Raw genomic sequence first — 11,195 nt, 5'->3', positions numbered from 1 at the left:
TTTTTTTTATTGTTTTAGTCTCACAGGTTTATTTTGCTCTCCAAACATTTGTCTTGTGCTATAGGATATAATCTTCGTGGTAAATTAAGAAATGGGGCACACCATGGATCATTGCCATTTTTAAAACGAACTTGTAGCTATTTCTAGAAAAAGAGTTAAACGTTTTTCACTTTTCAGTTGAACATTTAGTATTTGTAACAGTCGTTAGGCTATTTATTTTGTTTTCCATGGTGATCAGGAGTATTTAAGATGGCAACTTGCTTAGTAAACATGGGAAAATCGTTTTTAGACAATCCACAGTGCAAATGGAGAATACTGATGGCTCTCTTTGTTCGCCACTCTTCGTAGAGCTGTTAATTTGTCAAAGTGGAGATTTCTATTATTGATTTAAAATATTAAATTCATTCAATCTATGTGGATTACCAGGCAGTATGATACAAATTGAGTATTCATCAATAAATAAGATAGAAAAGACTGATTTTGCTTTTGTTCAGCTAGATAGCTAAACAAACCAGTAATCAAATATTTCGGGAACTAGAAAGTTCAGTGGAGAAAGCAAAGCAGATCAGTCTGGGAGAGAATGACATAAGAAGAGAAGGTTTTGATAATGAGTTAACCTCAGTGAATGGGAAAGAACTCTGGAAGGAAAGCAATACATAGATATCTTGTTTAGTAAAATCATATTCATAAATATTTCATCAAAATTTGATTATACAATGACTGTGAATAGCTCCTACAGCAATAATAAAATTTTGACATATAGTGTACTAATTATATTTTAATTCTAATAATTCATAGGTGTTTGCTATTTCTTTATCTATACATACATTTATATGTGTAATTATAAGCACAATTTTCCACAGTGTGGGATTCATTTACTATATAATTTTATTTGCCTTCAACTTAATGGTACTATTTAATCACAAAATACATAGTGACAGTCCAGAAATGGTTTTATACTTGTGCTAGTGTACCAGTCAATTTTTATACATCTTTGATGTAAGCTGGAGGAAAATTCATTTATATATATGGCTAATTCATTTCTTTAAGTTAGCACTGTTATTTCTGGTTGTATAATTATTAATAAATAATTAAGAGGTCCATGTTGAAAGCTTCTAATATTATGACCCATGTGCATTTTATATATCTAGGGATATTTTAGTATGTAAAAATCTAGTATTTGAACATCTACACAATTAATTCTTTGGTACTTTCTGTTTCCAGTAAATATTTGTGCAGGCATCTGTTTTAATGCTACCAAGCAAGATTTTGTTACTTCATTTTTAACCATTTTGTGTCTTCGTGTTTTAGGTACTGCTCTCCTCCTCCTTTTCTGAGACAAAATTTTAGGGTGTAGCTCTGGCTGGTATCAAAATCATAACCCCTGACAAACTCTACCCAGTACTAAGATTATGCCACCACAACCAATCAACCAACCAACAAAACCAAAATCCCATTCCTGTTTTTTAATTTGTGGTACTATCATTTCATCTGTGAAGGAAAGGTTTGCAATATGTATGTACTCATGTGATAGCATGATTTCACAACCTAATTCTTCTTGTTTTGATACACATGGGTCAATAGACATGGGCTTTGTTTCTCAAAATCTATTTTACCATCTTGCTCACCATTCATATATTACCCATGACATACAGTGGAAATTAGAATGGGATATTCATAACATTTTATTGCCTGAGTGATGAAAAGATCTTAGTAACTGGACAGTATTCTATTAATACTGTTTGAAATCTCCTGTGCAATAATCGGTTATATATATTATGCATTATGCAGAGGTCTAGTTTTTTAGCTAAGTGAATTTTTCCAGCAACACCCTAAAAATGTCTTCCTAAGAAGTTTTTCTAAAGAAATATGGTTGTTTTGAAAAATACAAATTATTTTAAAGTATGTTTTCTATCATCTTTAAGTAGTTGTAGAAAGGAGTTATTACTCGATGAATCAGTGTATAAATTCAATGAATTATGATCAGAGTAACAACTTTCATCATTTCTTCTCATACTTTCCAAACAATGCTTCCCCTCAGTTTTCTGAATTTCATAGGATATACATGGAATATGATAGCATTTTCCCCTTTCCTCTCATCATTTGCCTACTCTGTCTTTTTACCTTCCCTTCTCCCTTTCCCCACATCTTTCAAATACTGGTTTCCTGGTATTCATTTTGTTGGACTGTGAGGATTTCTAAGGAATTTCACTGTTTGAACTCCCCCCTGCAAATAGCATGCTTTGGTTAATACATCTATGTACAGTTGCACACAAGCCAATTTCATATAAAAGGCCCTGTTTTCTTTATATATTTTGAGGACACTTGGTCCTTATTTTGTAAATTTTTCCTGTTTTTCAGACTTTGTATTGCAAGGCATATCATTTTGGAAAAACCAGAAATCATTTCTACAGTCATTTCAGCATATTATTTTCTGAATCACTACATTCAGATCTATCTGTGTGTTGCTGTTTTATCCTTTATCATGAACAGAGTGGCTTACTTTGCAGCAAATAAATGAACTACTTCCACTCTTTTCATTTGTTGCTAGGCAATGATCAACATCATTAATATTCATTCCATCAACAAAAAGCAAGTATGGATTATAATTTTTCCACCTAGTGTCTCTATTGTTGGCTGTTTTTCTTTACAATAAGAAAGCCAATTACACAAATTTAATGTGTGTCAGAGCAGAAGACATGTGGTCTTAATGGACCACTGACAAAAATGAGGTTCTTCATATGAAACCATCTAGTGCCTCAAAATTCAAAGAATGATTTGGAATTAGATTGCCAGCTGGTCTGAATAACACATTATCAGACCCCTAAATACTGGATGGAGAAACACAAATTTTGAGGGGCATTTACTTAATTATTGCAGCATGAGAGAAGAGCTAGCATGTCTAAACATTGTCTGAACCTGGTGATGTTTCTTTTCGTATCTTGCCAGGCCTTACAAAAGGTAAGAGATTGTGTGTATTTTTATCATTTTTTATTGATGTCAATTAATAGTAGTCATTTAGTCAATAAATTAGTCTGTGAACTAAGAATGATTTCTCCAGTAGGGACCAAGTAAACAGTATAGTAATTGCTATGTTTATGAAAAGTGGAACATGGGTGTCAGGGATCTGCAGACATTTATCAAAAATCTTGCTGACAGACTGCTGGCACAAACAGTCATGACAGTTATAACACTGGCTATACTTTTATTCAATCAATGTTTATTTATATTCTATTATAGTATGAGATATTAAAAGAAAAAATACTTTTCTTACCTACACACAAAAATAATTACAGGTGCTAATATCTGAGGATTTTCTTGTCAAGAGAACTAGGAACAGAGTGGATTCTTTTTCTTAGTTGAACCACTGGAAAATCAAGTTGAACAGTTAGAAAGCATGTTTGGAAATTACCAGTGATTATAGCACCATTTGAAGAGAGAAGTTGTGGTTTTATAAGGACTTGTATGGTCCAGGATACAAGGAGGGCTCCAAATTAGTCTCTCTCTGTTGAAGGCATACAAAATTGAAAAATAATAATTAAAGTGCAAAAAATTCAAAGAAGGACACAAAATTGGAAGAGGACTCTGAGTTATAATATGAAAAACCCAACAGTTACCAGATACAGCAGAGAGCATATCACTAGAACTTGAACTCTATGAGAGTAGATCGAATGGTTTGAGTTATATTGTAGGTACACCATGAGTGACTATATTTAATATCATCCACCATGAGATATAACAAAGACTGTGTTACTCAGTGCCCTGGAAAACATTCTTCTTTGAAGACTCAGATGCAACTGAAGGAAAAGGAGGAAGATGTATTTATCAAATTAAATTCCTTTACTCTCTAATGGAAAGTTCAAATATTAATTTAGTACAACTACAGGAATAAAGTGACATCTTCTAAAATAGATACTGTAAACTAAACTTAAACATACTATATTGGCAAACATGATTGACCATAATAAAGTTAACTAATTGTTCTAGCATGTTGCTTGTTTTTACTTCTACACAATAGAAATAATCAAATTGATGGAGAAACTATTACTTCTCATGAAACAAGCAAAAATAGCTAGGTAATGGTTATTGTTACTTATTATGATTACTATTACTATTTAGCTTATATTAGTTACACAAAGAGGATTTCATTGTTATATTGCCACACACATTTGTGTATTCCACTCATGCCCTGCAAACATTCCCATCTCAGTCATTGTTCCATTTTCATAGCTACACTAATTTATTAGTACTGTTCCAAAGTCTATTTCTTTTCCCAGCCTCACACTTCCTACTGATCAATTGCTTTCATTGATTTCTCTATGCTCCTGGACAGCTATTTTTTATTATATACTAAGGATTTATTTTTCCACATTTTTCATAAAAGAGAAAAGCACCTTACGGAAAAAGTTATTGAAGGATTCCAAAATATTTTCCTCTAAAATATTTGAAATTGTTTTGTTAAAGCCACTCTAGGTAACATGGGGACTTTCTGCTTTTCTTTTTTTTTTTGCCCAAATGGCAGGACAGAGATTTATCACAATATGAGTTCTTTCTCATAAAATTCTCCCTCACTAGAGGCAGTGAGTTATCAACGCAGAGACTTTCTCCCATAAATTTACGTCTTTTGGAATGGGGAAACTGTTCTCCTTTCTCCTTACACTATTGCAAGATTTATGGAGTGTTAATCAGGTTATTTCTGTTACTGTAACACACACCTGAGATAATCAAAATTAAGTGAAGAAGTTTATTTGGTCCATAGTTTTAAGAATTGCAGACATTTAAAAATGGTTCTGTGTTTATTGTTGGTGCTGCTGCTGATTTTTTAAGCAGCAACTATGGATAAAACATGGATAGAGCTTTGCAAAGCTCTATTCATGAGAGAAAAGAAGGATCTGGGATTTCAATACTTGCCAGGCATGGCATAATGCTATAAATCCTTCTTGATGTTGCATCTCAAAGTTTTTACCCTTCCCAATAGCACAATGGGCAGGGGCCTTTTAATATATGCACCTTCAGAGATACTATTCAACTACAGCAATAGTTCTTTCTTGAAATATCATTTTAGCAAAACATCACAGCCATAGCTTTGGGGAGTACTAACATCTAGAAGAAATGCTTTTCTCTCTTGAGTTACAAAATTTGATTTTCCCTTGTTAATACAACTTTAGTTCTGAAAGTCTCTTCTAACTATATGTTTATGGAAATCCAAGAGAAATTATACATTCTTTCCATTCACTGCCAAAACTCATTAAGGAGTTTAAAAGAACTATATTAACTTTTTATCAGAAGAAGAGATGCATTTTAAAGGAACAAGAATGGTGTGTGTAAGGAAATGTACATAATTTTTAATAGAAAGAGTAAGTGAAGGGTTTGCATTTCATTTTCTATTACAGATGATGGAAAAGGGAATTAATATTTTTGTACTAAACAAGTGCAACATGTTTGCTGAGATTCAGGCAAATCATTTAAAATCAAGTCAAGTTTTCTAGCATCTGCTTTTGAAAGTCTAATTCTATTGAGAGTTATTTCACCTTTGGGTTTTATTTTCGGTTCTAGAGGATGTGATATGGAACAGTTTAATTAACTCCTCAGTTTCTTTCTTATATTCTCCAGGGAAAAAGTCCCATAGTGGGAAGTTAGTCTTTATAAATCCTTCTAGATTATTCATTTAAGTATTTCCAAGAACATGGTTCTTTCTAGTACAGGTAGGTTAAAGCATACACATTTCAAGATGTTTATTTTTAAATAGAATAAATCTAAATGCTAACCTATGGGCTGTCCTTGTTTTACCAAGAAGATAGTTTTGTGCAGAGTGCTTAGAAATTATGTTTGGAGAAGCTTCAGTATGACAGTGAATGTCTGATGTGAATGATTTTCTGGGTTTGATAACTCTGTCTAAAAATTATAATTCATCCAGGGACAGAAATATATAATTTTCCTTAATCCAGAGATCATTTCTGTATTGTGTCAGTCAGTACTAATCAAAAATGTGTTTTTCTTTCCTTTAAAACTCTTTTCCCATTACTATGTGTGTTATTCATTTCTCTTCCTATTTGCTTGTCTGCCTCTTATGCATATGTGATCGTTAAAAAAAAAAAGAAATTTAGAATATGGGAGAGTCTATACAGTACCAACAATATATTTTCAAAGTCAGTGACAAAGAACTAATCTTGGTCCCATAAATAATTTTTCCTATACTCCCCAGAAACTACTGTTACTGTTTTCCCTATTATATCTTCAGCCTGTTTTTAGCTTGGAGATGGCTGAGAACATCATATTTAACAGGTATCACTTTGTGCTCTGTGACATACAGAACTGTGGAAAATAATCAATAAGAAGTGCCAGTTAAATAATGAGCTCTTGACAGTTTAACACCCAACCTGCAGTGCTAAGAAACATGTGGTTTTTCACGGTTCCTAAACTTGGAAATTCTTAGACTGAGTAGTTGTTTTTCATCCTACATACATTCTACTGTATGTAGAGTCAGTTTTGCTAATTCACTTTTCCATGAATTGAGTCAAATGACGTTTTGTTAAATACCATATAAAAAAGAAAAGCATTGTCTTATTTTCTTCTACTCATTAGTATTTTCCTAATTAAGGAAGAAAATAGCTTCTTTTCTAATCTCCATTTATTTCCACACATGTTATTTTCACTCATGAGTATTGAGAGATGTCCCAAGGAAAGTAAGGTAGAGAAAATCCTAGGAAATAAGTACAGAAGAAATAATAGATGACGCATAGTGAAAGGTCATATCTTATATTGAAAGGGGAAAAAGTTTAAAGTAGTAGACATTGGTGGGCATGGAATAAGAAGTAGCAAGGTTATTTTTATTAAGAGGGGAAGATTTAAATGAGAAAAAATGAAATAATAGAATCTTATACTCCAACATAAGATACATGATTTTTACTTTAAATGATTAGGTAGGTAGCTAGTAAGCATTTTGGTTGTGAGTGACTCCATTTGGCAGTAGCAAGTCCCTGCCAATAGAGAGTGAGAGGCGTAGAGTGAGGGAGACTGATAATGATTTCTCATAAACAGGTGAAGATATGAGAAATGGGGAAAATCAATACTAGAAAACAATACTTACTGCCCCCTAGGCATTACATGCACTTGTAACTTTCTAGGACATTTTTTTTTTCTAGAAGAAGAAACAATCTTCAAAAGCCAATTAATGAATATTATATTAGATAACTATTGTCAGCTATTGCCTTTAGAAGAAAGAGTCTTTATAAATCTTTATAGGACACATAGGTAAATATACAATTCTTCTTTTAAAATAGATCCAATGTAAATTTATGTTGTTAGGTGAGAGAAAATGTAGATTTTCTTTTTATTGTGAAAATATACTTCTTTTAAAATAGATCCAATGGAAATTTATGTTGCTAGGTGAGAGAAAATTTAGATTTTCTTTTTTTTTTTTGTGAAAATACTGTACAGAGGGGTTACAATTACATGGGCAAGATAATGAGTATATTTCTTATCAAGCATTGTAGCCTCCTCCTTTGTTTCCCCTTCCCATCTCTTTCCATCCTCCCCTCCCACCCAATCCTCCTCCCCCCACACCAAAGTTGTAAAGTTCATTTTTCCACATAACGACTTGTATATCTCATTTTTGTAATGGATCCACCTGTATCCCTATTTAAACGATTTGTTTTTTCCCTTCCCCTCCACAAATTATACTAACATCAAATACAGTGAAAGCAGGAGTTTTACCATGGGGGATGGACATACAAAGCAACAAAGAAATAATCTTATAAATGTGTTAGAAACAATCACCTTTTAGATTTTCTAAAATTTAGATTTTCTACATTCCATACAGCTGTGCTTTGGAATATCTTAAGTTCATACTTTACTTAAAATATTTTATTTTTATACTTCTCTTACGGCTATGAAGTGCTCCTATTTAGTGATGAAGTTATGAATTTTTTCTGTATAAACATTGTGTATATATGTATATATATATGTGTGTTTCAGTTGTTAGTAGAAAGGACATATGATATATTCATTTCTATCAGTTTCTTTAACATGAATGCAGCATATTATAAAGTGTTTCCTCTACTGAATAACACTTTGAAATAAAGTACTATAAAAGTCCTGAGAATGTTAACAGTAATTGCTAAAGACCCTTTCCTAAATACTTTTACTAAACAAATGTTCATTTTTCACAAATCATACTCTCCAGTTTAAAGGACAATTTAGAATTCACATTAGATCTTTTCTACTTGTCATTCAGTAAATTTTGTGCTTGCAATTATCCTATTCAAGTAAAATCATAACATTTTTCTATATGTGATACTCTTAGTTATTAAAATTTGCATGCATTCTTTTTTAGCTAGTGTTGGACACCTTAAGAACTAGTATAAAGAAGGAATTGAATCTTTATTACAGAAATTCTGAGAAAATAAATTATGTCTTATAGCTCCTCTTTCGTCTTTCTGTGATAAAATAAAAACTTTTTTTATTTTTTATTTTTTTGTGGGTCCGGTTGTGGGGCCTGAACTCTGGGCCTGTGCGCTGTCCCTCAGCTCTTCAGCTCAAGGCTAGCATGCTATCACTTGAGCCACAGCACCACTTCCGGCTTTTTTTTCTGCTTATGTGGTGCTGAGGAATTGAACCTAGGGCCTCATGCATGCAAGGCAAGCACTCTACCACTGAGCCACCTTCTCAGCCCCAAAATAAAAACTCTTTATAATAAAAATTACCAAATGATAACTATTTTTTTGTGTGGATAAGGGACATGATAAATACAATTTGAGTTCTATTAATAGATCTCTTTACTAAAATATTACCAGTGGAAGCCACTTGATTCAAATTGTTCCCCAAATTAAATGATATATTAATAATAGTCAGGACTAAAACTCAGCATTCAGGATTTTAGTTTGCGTCCTCACTTTGTAACAGTAACATGAAAATCTCTCAGTTAATAATCAATGAAATTCAGCACATTATTTTATTATCTTTACTTACCCATGAAGAAACTATTGTACAAAAATATACAATAATAGTCAGGGTAACAAATTTAGTATAGTTCAAGACTTGTAATGATGAAAATCTACAGTTTTTAACTACCTTACACAGAGAAGAGGTGGCCAAAATGATATGTTTTCCTACCTTGTACATAGATAGGTATAGGATAATTTTACAAAGTATTCAGGGGTCCATGAATAAATGGAACATAAGAACAAGGTTATTATTTGTGAGTTGGCTCAAATAATTATAGCATTAAGATGTGCTAGAAGGTGCTAAGAGTCCAGACAAAAATACATTTTAATCTGAAACAGCCTAAAGCCAAAAGAAACCTGAGCCAAACCCTTCAACAAAGTTTTTTACATTATTTTACATTTGGTACATTTTAATAATTACTTCGATTTAAGCTTAAACATTTATAAGTGGATAATATCAACCTTTATTCAATATTTTGTTAATATATTACCAACCAAAGTTTTAGTAGAATCAGAGATTTGTTACTTTGTCACAGATTTGGTATTTCTTCCTGGTCAAAGTAATGCAGATTTTAAGAGCACGTGATGCCTAGCTTTGTTTTGATTAGAATTGTTTTTAAATACCATTATGTATTTGGAGATTTTTTTTTTCCTGATAGGAGTAATGGATTTGTATTAAGCTACATACACAATTTTATTGTCACTTATATACTAAACAGCTCAAGAAGGCTAAATAGATGTGCACCTTAGACTGGTTAAAAATAGTTGTCCTTTTTACGTCTTTTACTAAATTTCAAGTGTGTGGAAAGATTGTCTACATATACAAATTTACTAATTTTACTAAGTGAATATGCACAGGGTTTTTAGAAGTAAGTACCACTGGTAAATTATCTTTCTCTTCCCAGAAGATAATAACTGTGTTTGCTTTATAAAATTTTTCTTTGTAGACAAATAACAAGACAATTTTAGACAAATAACAAGAAAGTAACCATTTCTGTGAGAAAATTGTAATGTATGAATATATACATGTATAAGAGAATCAATATTAGTAAGGAATAAATACAAGAATAAAAGAGACATTAAAATTTTTTTTAAAGAGTGGGGCATTAAAACCAAATGGATTAGGAAAATATACTAATGAACAATGGCTGTATTTTTGTCCTTGTTGTTAACTAATTTGTATTTATTTTACTAGATAAAATGCTTCTATCTGTGGATCAGATTTAAGAAAATGCTCAATTTTACTGACGTAACGGAATTTATTCTTCTAGGATTAACCAGTCGGCCCGAACTGCAACTCCTTTTCTTTGTGGTTTTCCTAGTGGTCTATGTTGTCACTTTGGTGGGAAACCTTGGCATGATTGTATTGATCCGAATTAGCCCGTAGCTGAACAGCAGCCCCATGTACTTTTTCCTCAGCCACCTGTCTTTCGCAGATGTATGGTTCTCGTCTAACGTCACCCCTAAGATGCTGGAGAATTTGGTGTCGAAGACCAAAACCATTTCTTACAATGGCTGCATGGTGCAGTGCTTCCTCTTCATTGCCTTCGTCCACGTGGAAGTCTTCGTGCTGGCTGTGATGGCCATCGACCGCTACGTGGCAATCGGTAACCCGCTGCTGTATGGTAGCAGGATGTCAAGGCCCATCTGCATTCGGCTCATCTCTTTCCCGTACGTGTACGGGTTCTTCATCAGTTTCATTTCAACCCTGTGGACTCACGGGTTGCACTACTGTGGGAAGCTGGAGATCAACCACTTCTACTGTGCAGATCCAGCTCTGATCAAGATGGCCTGTGCGGGAACTTTCATTAAAGAATACACCATGCGTACCCTAGCCGGACTTAACTTTTCCTATTCCCTATTGGTCATTATCGTCTCCTACATATTCATACTTATTGCCATCCTCAGGATGCGCTCTGCAGAAGGGAGAAAGAAGGCCTTTTCCACCTGCGGATCGCACCTGACAGCGGTCACCATATTTTATGGAACCCTTTTCTTCATGTATCTCCGGAGCCCGACAGAAGAATCTGTGGAGCAAGGGAAGATGGTGGCTGTGTTTTACACCACAGTCGTTCCGATGCTGAACCCCATGATCTACAGTCTCAGGAACAAGGATGTGAAAGAAGCCGTGACAAAAGCCATCCGTAGAGCAGTCTTGACGAAGTAGCAACTTTATAATGTGTTGGATGCAAACTCTGGTACAGTGAGGGCCTGAGGAAAGGTTGAGACTATTGCTTTCCAATCATTTTG

The 11,195-nt window shown here is 33.4% G+C and overlaps 1 pseudogene; it reads left to right on the top strand.

The window, feature by feature from the left end:
- The first annotated feature begins 10,176 nt into the window (after positions 1-10,176).
- LOC122105197 lies at positions 10,177-11,112 on the top strand (annotated as a pseudogene).
- Positions 11,113-11,195: the final 83 nt, after the last annotated feature.

This window comes from Dipodomys spectabilis, unplaced genomic scaffold (assembly GCF_019054845.1).
Source record: "Dipodomys spectabilis isolate Male_0828 unplaced genomic scaffold, ASM1905484v1 ptg000030l, whole genome shotgun sequence".
NCBI classification, from domain to species: Eukaryota; Metazoa; Chordata; class Mammalia; order Rodentia; family Heteromyidae; genus Dipodomys; species Dipodomys spectabilis.
The sequence above is the reverse complement of the archived record's forward strand: the minus strand, read 5'-3'. Positions and strand labels throughout refer to the sequence as shown.